Raw genomic sequence first — 20,317 nt, 5'->3', positions numbered from 1 at the left:
TGGCAGAACAGGGCAAGGGTGAGCCTCATGTGCTTACTCGACATGCAGAAGACTATATGTTCTTAGAAGATTCACTCTGGCCACGCTGATTCTCTGTCTGACTTTGGAGAAGTAGCCATGTTGAAAGTCTATACTCCAAGAAGCTGAAAGCATTCTCTAAGGTCTCTGGGATCCTCTGGAAACTTCATGTTATCTCCATCTAACAGTCATCAACAAGCAACTGTCCTCCATCCCGCAGCTGAAGAGAATGGATTCTGCTAAAACCTTCACAGACTTAGAAGTAAATTTCTTAGACCACTTCAGGAGAGAACACAGCCCAGGTAGTGACTGGGATGGAGACTTCTGAGAGTCTGAACAGAGAACCCAGCTGAGCTGGGCCTGATTAATGACAAGGAAACTGGAAGATAGTACAAGCAGAGGTGCATTCAGCCCCAGAGTTTGTGGTTATTTGCAATGCAACCTTAGATTACTAAGTGTAAATGGGAGTTAATGCATGTTTCCCCGGATTGCCTATGGCTGTAGTACAAGTGACCAGGCCGTTATCAAATAAGCTGTGCAAGTGTGAGACTCACAGATAATGGACTTCACTGTAACATACAACACATGAAATGAAACTAAGTGTGTCAGACTCAGCTCCCACCGTTTTCAAATGTCGTCATGTGCTCACTCTCGCCTTCCCACTCTTACCAAAGGCAAGAAGGGAGTGGCTGTGTCCCTACAGAATCCTGTAGAAAAGGTGGCCAAGCTGTGCTAGTGAGGTGCTGAACCAAAGGTGGGTATTGTCTGCTAATGCACTGTTTCAAGGAGGAAGAAGCAGACAAGAAATATTCCAGATTCGCATCCACCCAAAGAGATCATGGAAATTAAGTAAACACTGAGATTCTCAGACAAAAGGGTGCCACAGGACTGCAAAACACATTCATTAATTTACATACTTGCAAGATTTCAGGCTCCAGGTACAGGAAAATCTTGGTAGCAATTAAGAAATTCAATCACACTTGAAATAAATAAACACTTCTTATGGAAAATGAAACAGTGTGTTGTTTGGCTTTCTAAACAGGAATATCAGCATTTGATAGATGTGTGCCTTTGCACAGCTATCCTGGAAAGGAAGGAGACCTAACGCCACAGTGAAGCCAGGGGCAGTCATGCTTCTCACCTCACCACATGGGTGTGGGTGTCCACAGCTCTGGCCTGAGCCAACGCCAACTAGAAGTTTGATTTAAAAATGTTCTAATAGCTAATTATTTTTAAGTTTGTGACCCTGGTTTACTCAGAGTAGAAATCTGACTTGTTTAAAATGGATAGACCCTTCAACTCACACAATAAATTAGTATTAAACAGACATGTTGCTGAAAATGGAGATGTGCTAAAAAATATTTGCATTTTACATTGGTATAATCTATTTGGCGCATTATATGGATTCTGTTTTTCTTTCTCCTAGAACAGAAAAACAAAACATCCTAAGAGAAAAACACAGATAAGCAGTTACAAGACAATTGAAAACAGAAATTAGTCCATTATTTCAGAATTTTTTAAACAAATTCAGCTGTTCTTCCAGTGACTCCAAGCTGCCACTAAAATATTTATACACATAGAGGATATATTTGGGGCTGTTTTTGCTAGATTTCCTTTCAAGTTTCTGTCTTCATACTGATAGATGAGAGATGTTCTGCTTTGCCAAAGTGGACATTGCCTGTGTATCTGAGGAATCATCAAAAATCTGACCACATTTTTTAATTTTCAGAGGAAATATGACCATTGAAATTATAAGTTTCTTTATCATTATGAAATTCAGTAGGTATTTCAAATGTTGAAACTAACTTTGAAAACAATATAACATTGGGGCAAATTTTAAAAAGCATATTTCTTCACCAAAATATACTTGTGGCAATTTGAGATAATAGAAGTTAAGACAAATTTAGACTTGAGTACATTTAAATTATTCATCATTTCTAAAGAACAGCAAGGGAAATTAGCAAGAAATAGTGCCTTTTCTAGTTATTTAAATCAGCAGCATTAGTAGAAAAAGGTTCTATTGAATGCAATCTATTCTAGTCTGCTTTCTAGTGCTGTGATAAACACTGTACCTAAAAGCAACTTGGGAGAGAAAGGGTTTGTTTAACTTTTAGGTTGCAGCCTAAGACCAAAGGCAGCCAAGGCTAGAGCCTGGAAACAGGGACAGAGGCAGAGACAGGAGCCTGGGGACAGGGACTGAGGGAGAGATGATGGAGGAAGCTAGCTCACATTCAGCTCCCTTTCTCATGCAGCCCAGGCCCACCCGGGAAAGCATTACCCACAGTGGGCTCAGTCCTTCCTATGCCAATCAGCAATTGGAAAATACCTCACAGACAGGTCCACAGGCCAATCTGATGAAGGAGATTTCTCAATTGAGATGCCCTCTTTTCCAAGTGTGACAAGCAAGATCAGCCACCACACCATCTTTTATGAACAAGGTCAAATGGCTATAAACAACTGTGTGTCTCTTTATTAGAAAATATATCTTCACTGGCAATGCTCTTAGCCAGAGGCAGGGAGAAACTTTCCTAAAAGGTCAGCAATTAATGCAGAGACACACATGGTCCAAGTGTTGAGAATATGTGAGTGCTGAGCACTCACTCCTAGAGGATACTGTATCACCACATCTGAGGCCCAGAGAGCATCACAGAAGATCATAAGGACACAATGTAAGAGCCAGAGGGTGGAAAGGAGTTCCACTAAACACTGCCATCTAATGGAGACTATGGGGGTCCAGCCCCTCGACAGTCCCCTCCCAGGGTCCGGGAAAAATCTACAACCAGCTGATAATTTAATCTTTGATGAAAAGAAATGAATCTATGTACATGAAACTCCTTAGTCCATACACTTTATTCTTCTGATTTCTCTCTGCAATTATCTGCTATCCCCTCTAAACTCTAACTTAATTCTCCCATCTTAGTTCTGCCCCATCTAGGTTCTCATCCATCTAGTTTCTTCCTGTCTTAGCTCCTCTCCCATCTCCTTCTTTCTCTTCTTGTTCTTCCCCATCTGGCTCTTCATCATCTTCCATCTTGTTCCTCTAGTACTGTCTTCTAGCCCTTCAGTCTAGTTCTTTCCCATCTAGTTAATTCCTCTACAGTTCTTAACCATCTAGTTCTTCCATTTTCTTTTCTCTTCTCCATCTCATCCTCAGGTTCTCTACTCCAAAATCCTCCTCTAAGTCTCCTTATACCTCTCCCCTCTCTTCTCTCTGGTATTCAATTATAAACCCACGCAATAGCAATCCTCTGTCAGAGCAAGGTCATCAAGCTTGAATTCTTGCAGGGTCATAAAGGCAGGTAAGAGTTTTCCCCAGGCAGTCATGATCAGTCTTTCTTTTACAACCCAAAAGGGGAGTGGTAAAGGAGGAGGTCAACTGAAGGAGAGCAAATGATCGGTTAGTATACCAGAAAAGGGGAAATTATGTGCTCAAACTACATTCCTGGAAGTGGTTAGGTAAAGATGTTAGGAGTCTATAATGTTAGTAAGGCTATATAAGAAAGGAGAGTGTCAGCTAAAATTGCACAAGAAATAAAGCTATCCGCCTGACCTAGGAGACAGGCATTGTTTCCATAAGGGTGTTACCTTAGTTCAGGAGATCATTTGGCCTTGGATGTTTGATAGGTATTTTAGATAAATACACTGTTAGAAGTTCTTGGAAGCACACATAGCATACAAGAAAATCATTGTGGGAACTGGCTAATACATACACAAAAGCTAAAATATCACCAAGACGTCTTAAGCCATGGCTTGATCTTCAGAAAAGTCCTTGACTTTTCCAAGTAGTAGCTTTTGTCATAGTAACTGCATTCCATTACACTTTCCTGCGCTCTGCTGCAGCCATCCAGATACATCATGGCCATTGCAATCCTGAGCACATAGCAGCAACAGATACCTATACAAGATTGACCCTTCAGCATTTCATCATGGCCAGAGGAGGTGTCAGTGAGGCCCCACTCATTCCTCAGGTTTGGTTGACTGTGAATGGTTGCTGGTAAAGGAGGTGTCTTTTTCTCAATGATGCAGCTGCTACTGGGGACAAGATGCAAAGAAGATGGGTTCAGAGGAAAAGTAAAAAGATAACAAAAGGATGAATATAAACATAGTACATTGTATGTATGTATGTAACTGTCAAAATAAAAGTATTTTTAAAAAACGTAAGTTTTATTTAATATCTTCCTGAAGGAAGTTGTCCCTTTGAAAAAATTCATATACCTTTTAATTAGTTACTTCTGAATTTATGTAATATTCTGCTAGATATTATGAGCCATTCATGAAAACATTTGCAATATCCCTAACATCAAGATTATTCTCTAGAAGAGAAATAGAATTAACACAAGAAACCACAAATAAAATGTTGAAGTCTATAATTTGGATCCCACAATTGATGTGGAAAACAAGAAATGTGAGTTATTTGTGGTGCCTAATATGATCAGTAACAGCTTTCTTAAAGATTAGTGCTCAATTTCCTAAATTTCTACCTTTCATCTGTTCTTTTCATAGATATGAATAATATATCAAGCCTATTTCAAGCTAATTTTACATTTCAGAGCTAAAGCCTTCTACCTTGATCAAAGGTCACAAAACAGCAGCATAAATCACATACGCAAGCACTACCTGGTTAACCATCCAGTAAACATGCCACACTACACTGGAAATCTGAGGCCTCCAAGCACTGGAGATCTGAGATCTCTAACCATCTGGTAAACATGCTGCACTGTACTGGAGATCTGAGATCTCTAACCATCTGGTAAACATGCCACACTGCACTGGAGATCTGAGACCTTCAAAGAGACAAGTGTCTGTTTTCTTGCTGCTTTTCTGATTTATTAGTTTTTGATGCTGGGACAAAGGAAAATCTGCATCTCATGATGCATTTGAAAATAGCAGCTGATCTTGCTTTTTACCTAATGCTGAGGGAAAACAACAGAAAGTGGGTTTAGAGAACATACATCTCTTTGCAGTGCCCTTCCTGGCACAGGGCATCCTCTGCCTCCCAAGTCAGTTCCCACCTCCACTGTAATTGCTGTTCTTATATAAATTATCTTCCTCCCTTCCTCCCTTCCTCCCTTCTCTTTCTCCATCTTTTTTTCCTTCCTTCCTGTTCCTCCTTCCCTTTCTGTCTTTCCTCCTTCTCTCCACTGCCCCCTTTCCATTTGTTGTAGTTTGGTTTAGCAATGAAAGGCAATCTTGGTGGGTTGGAGCCAAGGGGCACCACAAAGTCACTCCATACAACAGAACTCACATGAGAGGTTTACTGGGGGGAGGGCAGGAGACAGAGGAGCAGCTTCTGAGGGAAAGAGTGGAGGAGAGAGGGGGTAGGAAGGGGATTGTCTTTTATAAGGGGGTGTAGCTGATGATGTATCCTGCGAGGTCCCTGATAGCAGGCCAGCGTAAATGCCCGAAAACTAACATTTCTCCCTTTTGTTTATTATAAAAAGCTGAGGAAATAGGAAGGGGTGGCAGATGAGGTGGGAATGAGGACACTGGGTTATCTAAGACAGCTCCCTGCTGAACTGAGGGTGCTGGCATCTTCGGGGACCCTGAGAAAGCTGGGGTGGTGGCCAAGTCCTGAGATAGCTGGTTCCTTCAGTTCGCTGTCCAGACTCTGGGACCATACGGTGCTGCACGGATCTGGCAAGATGCTGGCAGAAGATAAAGTCAAGTTACGAGGGAAATTTTTTTCTTAGGTCCTGGTAATAGAGGGAGGGAAGGGAGTCCCAAGACCAGGGAAAGGTTGGGAAACTTAGGCCGTTGATTGACAGTACTTACCGGGAGTGCATCTGACCTGTCCCAGGTGGATCCACGTCGACTCCCTGGAGCTCACAAGATAAGTTTAGGCACACTAGCATTCCCACTGTTTGTAATCCATACTGAAATCCACATTGTGGGAAAGGCAGTAGATCACCACTTCAGCTTTTCATCCTCTGACCTTAGTATCTCGCATTTACATACCTTAAGTCACTTTCTTAGACCCTAAAACATTCCTAGGTCCTCACATCTTAAGCTTTCATATTCTCACATAAACTTTACACCTTAAAACACCTTATCTCTGTCTAATTCACCAGGAGATAAAGGTGGTTGATTACTGAGGGGAGTCATTGTAAAGTGGGTTCCTTTCAATAAAGAAATGATTCTGTGAAATTATCTCTTTTCTGAGTCTGGCAACAAGGTAAACTGTGTCTAGACTTAGTATTAGTTCTAGGAGAAGGGCCTGTGGACTGGATTTTATACACAAGGAGAACCGATAAGGCAGCTGAAGCCCTGGCTGCTGCATTAAATGGACAAAGCCACCACTAGCCTAGTGGTCAGAGTTCTGAGAAGGACAGACTTTACCTGAGTAAGCAGAAGTGCAGACAAAGCAGCTTCCAATCTATTAAAACAACAGGGACTCACTGGCTACCTAGACAGCTATCAGGGTCCTCCATGGTCCTGGAGGCAGAGGTCTCAAGGCAGCATCAGTCTTCAGCTGCCAGGTCCAGAGAAGCTCAGACAGACTTTCCTGTGGAGGAACTTGGGGGGACCAGTCTACCTTGTCTAGGAAAAGTGAAGTAGTTGACTTCCCAGTGTCCTGTTTTCCACAGTCTGGAGAGGGCCTTGGCAGCAGTTGAGGTGAAAGGCAGTTTTTTTGCCCACTGGCTGACATTGTCACATTTGAAGCAAGCTTCCAGGTGTGGGTTCTTCTGTGCCCATCCATCTTCTTTGGAGGAGGTAGGGATGATGCCAGGAGCTGGCATGTCTCTCTCTCATGAAAAGCTTTTTTATTAAACATTTAAAATGCCATATTCTCAGATCTCTGAAGCATTTGAGGACAGCCTATCTATTAGGTATATCTGAATAGACAAATTTTGTTTTTAGTTACTTGTTTTAAGCTTAACGTTGAAAACATACAGGGGACTAAGTAAGGCTTATCCCTGTAATTAATTATATCAGTACTTAGCATGACTAAAGTTAAAGAATTTGGTCATTTATAATATGACTATTAACTTATGTTTCTTAACATTATACAATAAGTTAGCACCTTTGATAAGACTAGGACTTTACATTCCATTCCTGTCAGGTTCAGCTTTAAAAATAATGATTTTAAATTGAAGCTCTTCTAATATAAAAACAAAACTTTTAATCATAGATAATGAGTTCAGTAAAGAAACCAAAATAGCCATTCCATGGGTAAAACCAGAACAAGTCTGCTCCAGACTGCTAAGGCTGCCTCCTGAGAAGGCAAGGAAAGTGACTGGGGAAAGATCCTCAGGGCCAAATGGGAACAGGAGAAAGGAGGTTTGTGAGTTGGGGTGTGGCCCATGAGAAGGGACTAAGGGATCCCAGAGGCCAGCATTGCCCCAGGCCATGGGGGCCTCTGCCCAAATGCCCAGCCCTGGAAAAGGGCCCTCTTGGGGGACCAGGCACTCTATTACAGAATATATATCTTGTCTATCAAATATCTTATTTATCAAACATATGTTACCACTTATGTAAGTTCCCTAGAACCTTGGTGTTGAACATTTGGCAAAGACATAAGTACTTAGATGTAATCTCAAAGTCAGCTTTTGTTAATCTGAATAAACTTTCATAACCTTAAATTTTTATCTTCATATAAAGTATATTCTAAATCAGAGTTGAATCACATATTACTTTACAGTTCTATCATCATACAAAAACCCATACCAATCAGAAATATTTGAGACTTATTGCTTTCTTAGTCTAAAAGGAGATGCAATGAACAGAGAGCTCATTAGGACTAAGAAGTATCACATGATACATTCTCCTTAACCTTAGTAAAAGATGGCTATCAGCCATGTGGCTGCCTACATCATGATGAAGTCACCAGCCAGGATAGGGGAGAGCCATGTGGTTGCTGTTTAAAACATGTTTTCCTAAACAATAGTTACATGCACATATACACACAGAGTTGAATCCAAGTTACATACACATACATGCAGAGTTAAATCCAGCTTACATTCACACATATAGAGTTAAATCCAAGTCGTATATTTGTACACACACACACACACACACACACACACACACACACACACACACACATATATATATATATCTTAAACAGGAGTTGAATAAAAAGAAAGGGAGAACTGGTGTGTGCTGAGTAGCAAGATGAAGCTGGCTTCTCCATCTCTGACTCCCACATTACAGCAACCATAGACAGGACATTTAGGGAGGGAGAGCTGACAGACACAAGTAGGTCTTAGAGCAAAGAAAAAGAAGAAAGTGAAGAATTCTTTCTTGGTTCCCTGACTGCCTGGTTCGTGGAATACTGAGGCCAGATTTCATTTGAAAGGAGGGTCAGTGGGTCTCCAAAAGGCATCCCCCAAAAGGAGGGAGCTTGGAAGTACAGTGAAGGTTGCAGTTCCCATGAATGAAATAGAGAAATAAGATCCAAAGGCCTGAAATTCCTAGCGTCCGAGGAATCCAGGGAGGATCAGATTGACCAGGCACAAGCTGTTCAGTAAGTCGTCATCATGCAAGAACAGGGACCACAGGCTCTGAGCCCGAGAGACTGGTTGCCTGGTACTAGGGCTTTGGGGCGGGGCCAAAATGTGAGAAATCACGCTGGAGAGAGTAAGCCTTGGTCATGGGAAATGACCAGAAGTGAGTGTTGGTGAAGAGGGTCAACTGTAGCCTTAAAGACTGTCACTGGGTGTACCTTCACCTGCGAGGACACCAGAGGGGTGCCAGACACTCAACAGTCACTCCCACAGATCCAGGAAAGTGTTAACACCGACCTAGGGGAGGGGAACTTACCAGTCCTTGCCCGTGTTGGATGGAGATCCCAGTGAGCAGTTAGTTGGAAAGTGAACCTGTTGCAGATAGACTGAGTCCAGGGTCCTGGTGTGCCTCAGACTGCCAGTGGGCAGGAGGAGCCACCAGGAGAGCCTGCCAGAGTCTAGGAACCAATGTTGTAGTTTAGTTTATCGATGGAAGGCGACCTTGCTGGGTTAGAGCCAAGGGGCACCACAAAGTCACTCCATACAACAGAACTCACATGGGAGGTTTACTGGGGGGAGAGCAGGGGGCAGAGATGCGGTCTCTGAGAGCAAGAGTGGAGGAGAGAGAGGGGAGGGAGGGGCTTCTCTTTTATAAGGGGATGGACACAGAGAGTGGCTGTAGCTGATGATGTGTCCTGCCAGGTCCTTGATAGCAGGCCAGTGTAAATGCCTGAATGCTAACACCATTCCTTCCTAATACACAGCTGAGCACTTTGGGAAACAACATTTAGAGTTGAAAAGGAAGTGAAAGTGTCCTATCAAACACAGGAGGTTTGACAATCTTAAATAGACACCCACGGACTCACTGTGTAATTCTGGCTGGCTCAGACCATTGTTTCCATATCTTTAGGGAAAGCAGAAAGGCCTTCACAGGCTTATTGTGAATTTTATTAAATGATACTGTCTACCTAAAATGCTCTTGAAACTTCAAAATCCTACATATTTAAGGATTGTTATATATTGCATATGCCACCTGTAAGAGATCATTATTGGCTCAGGAGCCCCCAAAACCACGTTCTCAGCACAAAGGAAATTTATTTGCCCCAGAGGAACAGAGGGCATGGAGTAAGAGATTAAAACAGGAGACAGAGGATGAGAGAGAAGGGGAAGGGAACAAGGGAGAGGGGGAAAAGGGTATTTGTCCTGGAGGGGGACAAAGGACTGCCTCTGGATAGAGGAGACAGACATGGCCCATAGAAAAATGGCAGTTTATAAAGGTAAAATGGGAAACCCTGTGTTAGGACAAGGTGTTTAATTTTAATTGGGAATGATAATTAGGTGAGCCAAAGGGGGCTTTTGATTGTTTTTGTTTCAATACTTTGATATCTGGACCTTGGTAGTCATCCCCAGGAGAAAGAAGTGGCCAAATAAGGACCTTGGTGGCTAGCTTTAGGAATGTAATCACAGGTTTAGTAAGGGAGAGATGCCAGAGCCATGTCCCGGCCAGCCAGAGTCCCTTCGCCTCCAAGTCAGAGACAATTTAGTCACGTCTGACTGGAGCACTTTTTTCAAGGTCTTGCATTTGCCTAACCAAACCCTGGAGTCATCGTTATTAAATTTTTATCTGAGTGAAAGCTGAAGAGTAAGGATAAGAAAGGCTTGATGTCTCCCAACTCTGCTGTTTATCAAGGGCAAACAGTCCACTCACTAACGTATTAGAAGTTCTGTTTTTCAACTAAGGAATGAAAGCAAAACAGGTGAGTGTTGTAGAGTGGGAAAAATAAAAGTGGGAGAAGCTGATGACTGGAAGTCTAGGCAGTGTGAAAAGGGTGAGGATTAAGGAAATCTAAAGGAAGAGGAGGGTCTTGATCATGCTACTATAGCAGGAATCTTAAAAGGTCTTATTAATTAAATCAAACCTAAGGCCAGTTATTGTGGTGAATGCTGGAAGATCAGAGAAGCAGAACAAGCCACAGCTTCCTCACCTCGCCAGTTCCTCAGCTGATCCTGTTTCCTCAGACTGGAAACCTCTGAGTTCTCATCCAGAATCAATCTCAGCTGAACTGCTGCTCCAAAGCCTGAAAGCTTAACCAGCTAAAAGCTTCTAGTTTCTGGTCTTCACGCCTTATATACCTTTCTGCTTTCTGCCATCACTCCCTGGGATTAAAGGCTCTCTTTCTGGGATTAAAGGTGTGAGTCACCATGCTTGGCTATATCCTTGAACACACAGAGATCCAGATAGATCTCTGCCTCTGGAATGCTAGGATTAAAGGCTGTGCTACTACTGCCTATCCTCTATGTTTAATATTGTGGCTGTTCTGTTCTCTGACCCCAGATAAGTTTATTAGCATGCACAATATTTTGGGGAACACAATGCCACCACATTTTCCCATCTTTTTGTCTAAAATTAAAAAAAGCTTATAACTAATACAAGAAAAACTATATCCAATAAGTATATACAATATATACAGTCAAGAATTACATTAACGATATCCATTAACATTTGACAGATTCAGACAAAAAACTCCATTATATATATTAACAATGTCCAGTCCAGTAACATTTGATAAACTCAAACAAAAATTTCATTACTTATCCTATGTAAAACAAGTAGTTTTAAAAGCAGATTCAATTTTTTATCTTATATCCATATTCTCTCTTTTTTCTTTTCATAATAGATTCAATAATCTACCTTTTGTCATTTTTATATCTTCCCATTTTCTTTTTAGAATAGATTCAATTATCTACCCATTTATCTTATTATTTCTTTATCTTTTTTCTCAGAGTAGATTCAGTGATCTACCTCATATCTATATTCTTTTTCTTTTTAAACAAAAACTATGAATCTAATTTCCTTGTTCAGCTTTTTTCCTGACCATTAAAATTAACAACTTGTAACCAACCATTATAAACAATGACAGTTATCCATAAGCCATTGAAGGACCAAAACACACCCACCTCACCCTTGAGAATATGGGCATCATTTTCTTAAAATTACTTCCTGATTTCTAGGGATGAAGACATCTTTAAAGAATCCTGAAAAGAAAATTTTGGGGTTAATTGTCAAGTCCTGTATCATTGGTCCAGTTGCTGTATAATGAGAAAGTGCAGGGCTTCTTTCAAGTCCTTATTCAAGTAGTCTGTCAGGCTGGATCATCTCAGCTAGCCATCTCAAAATTGTCCTGAGTAGTTTGTAGACCAAAGTCGATCTTTCTGTGGTATTAATCAGCTTAATGGCTTTACCATAGTCCATGTGTAATCATCTTTGTGGGGTCCCATCATCCTTTGCAGATTTTAAAGTCGCTGTTAGGTGTGGTCATAGTTCCCTGCAGACTTTTTTTTTTTTTTTTTTTTTTTTTGCCTCCTCTGTGGTTTGGAGCAATCACAGTCTGATAAATGTCTGTCTCTCGGAATCCTAAACATTCTTCCCTAGAAGAGAAAATCTTCACAGCAATTTCTCCCTACCATTTGTCTTGCCAAACTTTTCCAAACTGACCTTTGCCGATGCTTTCTTGTAACACGGTGGTCCTGGCAATTCTTCTCTGAACCAGCAGCAGTAAACCCTTTGTCCCAGGTAGCAGCATCACCACAGTCACCAACATGATGAAAAGTAGCCAGCAACGTGGAGCAGCAGTCGCTACCTCCATGATTCCACCACCACTGTTTGTGGCCAGGTCCTGGGCAAGCCACCTAGGCCAGCCTCAAACTCAGTATCATCCTGCCTCTACCACCTTCAGTAAATCCTACCAGCGTGCGCCATCACAACCGGCCAAGTGTAGTTCGGGCCTGAGCTAGGGCCCTCAAGGCCACAGGCAAACAGCTTTTTCATGATTTCGTACCACAAACGTTGGGCGCCAGATACTACCTCCCGTGACATTTGTAACAACTCATTTATATACCTTCCTAATTGAAATAGAAGCACCTTCACAGCGGGACATATTCTTCCTGGTTGTATATTCTAGATGTAGCTGGAAAGACATGTAAGTGGGTCAATTAAAGGTGAGCTTCCACAGCCTATCCACCCTTCTTCCCCTATTGCTTTCCAATATTTGAGCACTTAGTAAATACTGAGAATGTGTACAGCTGTGGATGTTCAAGCAAAGGGGAAGGAAGTGTAGCCCCTTATAAACCAGAGATTTTCCAGGATCAAATGACACCATTTCATTTCATTTTTATTTGTTTCTAGTATGGAATACATTGAGAAATGGTTTGTTATCCCTTTATGTAAAACTGAAACTGTGGCACAATCAGGATAATGTGCTCATGCACTTTGAGCAATGATCAGTAAGTACTAATCATGGCTTAAAATGGCTGGCAGTTTTTCTTTCCTGTTAAATTATTTCAGTATCCTGCATCTTGGGTGTTCCTGTTGGAAAGGCAGTATTGAGTCACTCCTTGGAGCCATATGCACACTGGGGGGTTGTGTGTTCTGTGTACACACTTGGGGGAAGGGTGAATTGAATGTGGGACTTTATAAGGCAACTCTAAGGTTGACTATTTCTTAAAGTGGCCATAGCTCTTTGTGATGGAGCTTTGCCAGTGACAATGACAGACAGGAGAAATGACCACAGGTTGGACAGGTGCCAGGGGTGTTCCATTCCTGAGGACAGCTATGAGTGACTCTGGCTCTGAGTCAGCCTAACTAGTATGCCTGGGAAAATACCTGAACAAATCATGATACAAGCCTACCTGCAAATGTTTCTGAAAGAACTTGGCTTGGTAAAGAACAGTACCAGAGGACGAACCTCTTCTACAATCTGAGTTCAGATTGACAGGAGCTCAGTGAATATGCTGGGATTTGGCTTAATAAGGACCTTGAACTCTCACGAATGACACCACTAATCCCTGGGATCAACAGAGGTGAGTCCCAGCCCCTTAAAAAAGTTGAAATGTCAACAGAGAATTTGACAACAAGGGTATTGAAGCTCTTATACTTGACTAGGCTTCTTCCTCTAAATCTCCTTCATAATTCGTCACACATTACATTTTTTCCATTAATAAACTTGAACTCATCAAGAGTAAACTCAAATATTTTAAGAAAAAACATCAAATTCACTTTCCTCAGTAAAGGAGTGTGGGGTTTTATTACAATGCTACTTTGTGTGTCCAATTTGGATATCATGGACCTAAGGACTGGCTGTACTTTGAAGCTCTGTCTGAAACTAGGTCAGCTGAGATTGTGTAGCAGTGGGGTCCGTCTCTACGTGTCTCTTTCCGACTCCCTGACAAGTCAACACTCACTTTATGTCTAGTATATCTGACTCTCACCCTTGTGCATAATTTGCAGTTTTCACAGTCACAACATGGCACTCTCTTTGTGAGAGCCAGGTTATGTAATCATAAGTATTTCATTTTAGAAATTAAAATTTGATAACATTTAGGCTCAATAAAACATTTCATCCTCAACAAGAAGAAAATAAAGTGGGGTAGAGTAGGTTCAGAAGAACTTGGGTAGTCTCTTTCTGAAGGAAAATCTTCGTTAACAAAACAATAAAGATGGTTTCTAGAATTTGAAGTGATTTTGCTCAAGATGTGAACTTGAAAGGGTTAAAGATATGCAAATGAAAAATTAAGTTGAAGCCCTAATAAGGCCAAACCTCTGTAAACTCTTGTTTTATAGGAGTTGTCATTATTTTTATTTGATCGTTTCATAACCCTAAAAGATACTTATATCCACCCACTTTAAAGATAATAAAACTAAACCTGTGAGCCTCATGGAAGTTGTGCTATTTGATTAAGGTCAGCTGAAGACTGAAATCGATTCAGGGCTCAAGTCCAAAGCCGCCTGCCTCCATGTCCAGGCTTTGTCTTTGCACAGGGCATGGCAGGTTCTGTTGGCACATCCTTTTTGCCTCTCAGTTCCTAATAAAATCCAAATGCTGCCAAGATGTCCACCCTCCTACACATAGTACTGAGAATGAGACCTCGTCTCCTATCTGAAGGCTGTGTGATCAAATGATCATCATTTCTGAATGTTTTATTGTGACCAATGCTGGACAAGGGCCATGCTGCTAGGGGTCAAAAGCACAGAGAGAAAATATCTCTCTCTCTCTTCAGACAGAAACAAGCATGGAATAGTTCTCTTCATCTTTGGGATATGGTTAAGCCTGGAAATGATTCCTGAAGTTCCCAGTGGCAGCTTGGTACCAACCCGACTTTGCACAAAGCCTCTGCTGGACAGGGCAGGGACAAAGAAGCTTGACTTATAAGGAGTTCTTAGAGCTGACCAATTAAGCAGCCCTGAATCTGCTCTCCCCAGACTGCCACTAATGAAATCGTATATGCCTGTTCACCCGTTTAAATATGTGTTTCCTCCATTGGCATCTGAAGTGCCCTAATGATATAACAGGAGGCAAGCTCCATGCAGCAAGGCCAGACAGACTTCACTCTGTAGATCTAAAGGTGGGTGTGACAGAGGTCCTAAAATGAAATAAACACATCCAAACGGTGGGATGAAGGTACCAAAGCGACTAGGATTTGTCACAGAAGCATTCAGGAAATCGGGCTCCAGCCAGCATAGGGATAGGAGCATTTGTAGGAATAAGGCCTAGCATGCATGTCAACCCATCCAGTATAGGTTAACGAGCTGAGCCTGGGCTGCGTTGTACATACACCAAAGAGGCGGTCAAGTCCTAACAAGCTGAGGTCATTTACAGGAAACACAGGAAAGTGTGGCCTAGCAAGAGCCAAGTCAATTAAATTCATCTCCTAAGCACTCTTTCCGGGCAGTAACTGTTTTGTCTAAACAATTCTAAAAGCTAATTAGCTCTTTGATCACGCTCAAGTCATTGGCTTGGGGATTTAAATTTAATGTGTTAAAGAAGTTTTATGTTTAATTTTTTAAATATGTTGAGTTAGTTTTAATATATCTAACCTCATCAAAGAGTCTAAACAATCTGTGCGCATTGGAGGGGTGGAGAGAGGAGGAGGGGAGAGGCCGTTAAGACACTGTATACTTTGGTTGCAGTCCCTGTCATTAATCATACTGCTTATTTTCTCTTAGTGTGCATAATGGAGAAACACAATCATGGCATTTAATGCCCGTCCATTTTATTTGTTGGAATAATGAAATGCCTAACAATAACCACATATAAAATGCACTGAAATAGCTTCTCTGGAGAAACTGGGAGTAACCAACTAAGTACAGAATTATACAGTCTAATAAGAGTAAATGGCAACTTTCCTAATTCTGCATTCCTAATTCTCTCCAGTGAAATTGACTAGGAAAAAGTGGCTGGAGGCAGATGGTATCACTCTAACTTAAGAATGAATCTAACCAAGCATGATCCCCTGTCATTTTTAAGGACATAAGAAGGCATGCAAGCAAGTGCATTTGATTTAAACATTCTGTTTCACCCAATAATGGAAACAGCAAGGGAAGTGAGAATCCCATCTGATGATGAATATGAAGTGAAGAGCTGTCACACTTGCTCCTCTAGTGTCCTCTCACACTCAGGAGTGAAATTCCCCTAGATTAAAAAATATATAAATTTTACCAATAAACAACATGGGCAGAGGAAAGCATAGGAAATGCAGTTCCATCAGCCATCATGCTGGAAATCACTTTTACACGGATGCCACTGAAAACAAGAGTGTCATTTAAGGAGACAGTTTGACTCCGAGGCAATGGAGGCTGTTGTGACTTTGGGCTCTGTCAAATGAGCTAAGTTGGAACTTGTTTTCATAGAATTCTTTTCCTTATATGGCTATAGTTGTGATTGGCTAAAAGAGAAAATTGTACAATATTTGAAAGTTAAAATTCAAACAGCAGTTGTTCTGTGCCCTAAACTTTGTTACAGAGCCAGTGTGCTGTATTACAGTCAGTGTGCTTATGAGACATAAGACTCACCTGTCACCCAACCTTGCTGATTCCAAACAGCAACTAGGACACAGCAACTCCTGACCACACCATATTTTCTTTGTTATACCAGAGCAGAAGCAGTTTACTGAATTAATGAGCAATGCAGATATGAAAAAAGGTACCACCACCACTAAGAACTGCCGAGGATCTTCTCCATAAACCAGGGCACCACCATCATTAAGAACAATGGTGTATCTCCTCCAAAAGTCAGGGAACCAGCATCCCTAGGAATAGTGGTGAGCCCATTCCATAGACTGGGAATAATGGTATAAAAGACCACAATGGAGTTGAGCTCTCTAATAATAATGGTATGGTGGGAACCAAACAGCAATGGCCCAATGATGAGCCTTAATGGTCGTAAGATAGATGGGGAGAATTGCACTAATGAGTGCCACAATTGGAGAAGCATCAGGGGCTTTTGAATCGCAAGTATAGAGATTTCTTATAGAATATAGCTTCCCTGTGGTGAAACTGGCAGCCAGAGTAGGCTCATGTGCACAATCAAAATAAATCAAGACTAAATGATGAAAGCCAGATGAGAAAATGTACACCTGTAATCTCAGCACTCAGAATACTACACCATTCCCCATGGTAGGAAACCCTTAGATCTGTGACATTAAGGCCAACTTTTTTTTTTTTTTTTTTTTTTTTTTTTTTTTTGGTTTTTCGAGACAGGGTTTCTCTGCATAGCTTTGCGCCTTTCCTGGAGCTCACTTGGTAGCCCAGGCTGGCCTCGAACTCACAGAGATCCGCCTGGCTCTGCCTCCCGAGTGCTGGGATTAAAGGCGTGCGCCACCACCGCCCGGCTAAGGCCAACTTTTAATTGATATATCAAAGCTATAAACACTCTCCTATGGACTGTATTGGCTGCATTTTACCTGTTTTAATACATGTTTTGGTTTTTCATTTTGTCAAAACTGACTCTAACTTCCTTATTATTTCTTCCTAACCCTACAGGCTATTTAATAGTATATTTAATTGACAAACAAAATTGGGTATTTTCCATGTCTATTAGTTCAATTTAAAAGTTTTTCATATGTCTCAGCACTGAACTTCACTAACCACTTATATAGGAAGCAATGCTTATTGATCCTTTTTGAAAAATTAAAATTTGTGAATAACATCAATTGGTGCTTAGTTGTCAATGAAAAACAGTAAATTAGAAAGCTTTTGTGCCATGAGATATGCCTCCTGAACACAGATGAATTCTGGGAAACAGCAGGGCTGGAAACAAACCCTTCTGTAGCATCCATTTCAGTTACACAAACTATCGGGTTTATTCGTCTTTTATAATGACAACTACTTTCAAGTAAAGGCTAGGAAAGGATTTAGACTGCCTATTGCTGCAAATATTTTCCAGAACATGGTATTTTTAGTTATCTCTTATAAGGAATTGGTTTCTGTGACACAGACATAAAGTCTAGGCCTGGGAAAACCAACGGCATATTTCCAAATCAATGGACTGATCAGGTACAGAATAGTGAAAGCTAAATTTGAAACATTTAAAGAATTAAAATATAAAATACAAATGGAAGAATAAGAGACTATAAAAAAATGGTCAAGTAAACATGAAAAAGAACCAAATAAAACTCAAAAAAATGAAAACTATAATATTGGAAGTCCAAGTTCAACAAATAAGAAAATTGCTCAGAAAGACATAGAGAATGAAATCATGAAGGTCAAGATAAATAATGATGGGATAAAATTTAATGAGAAACAATGAAAGAGAAAATGCAAGAGACACAATTTGATGTGGCAGTCTTGGGAAACAAAGACATTGGCAGTACTTAGGTCCCAAGGATAAAGCCCTAGTGAATGAGATTATACCCCTTACAAAAGGCACCTCAAAGAACTCTCTCCATTTGTCTACTGCATAAGTATACACAGAGGAATTGGCTATCTGTAGTGCAGAAGATTGCCCTCATAATCCAGCCAACAACCCTGAGCTGACCTTGATCTACCTAACCCTCACACCACAGTTCTCCTTACTCTGCATGAGGAATACCTCATATCATCGGAATAATTTCTGCACAGCTTTCAGCTTTGTGTAAACACCCATGAGATGGTGAGACTCAAAGGCTACATAATCGTAAGTATTGACAAAGATGTGGACACATCAGTGTAAATGATGCAGGCACTACAGATAGCAGCCTGCCAGTTTCTCAGACAACCAAACAAAAAGATGCTGGAGCAGTTCACATCATGGCAACCGGAGCAGAGACAGCAAGAATTTCCTCTCTGCGTCACTCTGTGTCCACTATGAAGCCCAGCCTCCCATGAGACAGACTGTGATCTCCACTGTCTGCTGTGAACTTTGCCCCTGGGCCTCCTGACGCCTCCTTCCTTCTGCTTTCCATCAAGACCGACAGCAGCTCTTGTCTGCTAATTTCTAGGTTTCTTTGGTGTCCCTGTGATAACCTCCCAGCCACAGTTTGGAACTGATCCCTTAGTCTGCTCTTTTTCTTGTTTGAACTTGAGAAATCTTGATGCCCTGCTTCACAAGGATGTTATTAGAATAGCAGGTCACCTTGTGATCACCTCCATATCAGCTGCTTTTATTCTGCAAAATCACTGTGTCAGTTAATTCCAAAATCACTTTGTTGAGGTATTTAGGACAATTCTAAGTTGTAACAGTGTGAATAAAGACATGACATAAAACACATCTGCAAAATTTGAACCATGAAACAGAAAAACATAATAAGTAAAAATAAATAAATGAACATAATTCCAGAATATTCACTACTAAAATCAGAGGAGAAAATATTCCATTATGTATCCACACAAGTGGAAAAAGAATTCTGAATTATTATGATAGACTTGTGCAGTGGTTTGAATAAGGATGGCTCCCATGGGCTCAGAGATTTGAATATTTGGTCACGAGGGAGTGACACTATTGGAAAGGATTACGAGGTGTGGCCTTGGAGGAAATGTATCTCTGAGGCTGGGCTTTGAGGTTTAAAAAAAAACCATTCCAAGCCCAGAGTCTTCCTCTTCCTGCTGCCTGCAGATCTGGATGTAGAACTCTCAGCTCCTTCTCCAGCACCATATCTGCCTCTGTGCTGTCATGCTCCCTGCCAGGATGATAATGGACTAAATGCCTGAAGCTATAAGCAGGCCCAATTAAATTATTTCTTTGGGGGCTGGAGAGATGGCTCAGTGTTTAAGAGCACTGACTGCTCTTCCAGGGGACGCAGGTTCAATTCCCAGCACCCACATGGAGGCTCACAACTCTCTGTAACTCAAGCATGTGGAGCACAGATTCCTGCAGGCAAAACACCAATACATATAAAATAAATAAATAAAACTTTTTTAAAAGAACCTTAAAAAAAACTCTCTCTTATAAGATATGCCATGGTCATGATGTCTTCACAGCAACAGAAACCCTAACTCAGACAACATCTATAAAACCCAAGACATGATGTTGAGGAAATCCCTAAAGGTAATGGAGCTTATTCCCAAGAGCAGCAGCAGAGTAAGAAACTCTTCATTCTGTGCACATGTGTGACGTGTGTATAAGTGTGGGCATGCACGTGGCACAGTGTGCATGCAATCAGAGGACAACTTTCAGGAACTATTACAGCTTTGTACCTTGCCAAGGCAGGGTCTGTCTTGTTTCTGCCATACTTTACTGAATACTTCAGGTACCCGGCCTGTAAGCTTCCAGTAGATTCTCCTGTCTGTACCTCCTATTTTATGCCAGGAGTGCTAGAATGACAGATACATGCAGCTATAGCCAGCTTTTAACATGGGTTCTGGGGATTCAAACTCAGGGCATCAAGCTTGCACACCTAGGAATTTTCCCTCCTGAGAGTACAGTGAAACCACTGAAATGACTATGCATAGGTGGGGAGGTTTTCTACTGCAGATATGAGAAAGAGCAGCCAGGGGCATCTGGAAGAGTCCAGAGCAGCCATGGCTATCTCTGCGTGGGTGGTACAGAAAAGAGCAAACTGGCAAGCCAGGGTCATCTCTGCAGCAGAGAGAAGAGAGGAAA

Source organism: Peromyscus maniculatus, chromosome 7 (genome assembly GCF_049852395.1).
Source record: "Peromyscus maniculatus bairdii isolate BWxNUB_F1_BW_parent chromosome 7, HU_Pman_BW_mat_3.1, whole genome shotgun sequence".
Classification (NCBI taxonomy): domain Eukaryota; kingdom Metazoa; phylum Chordata; class Mammalia; order Rodentia; family Cricetidae; genus Peromyscus; species Peromyscus maniculatus.
This window is presented reverse-complemented; position numbering follows the sequence as displayed.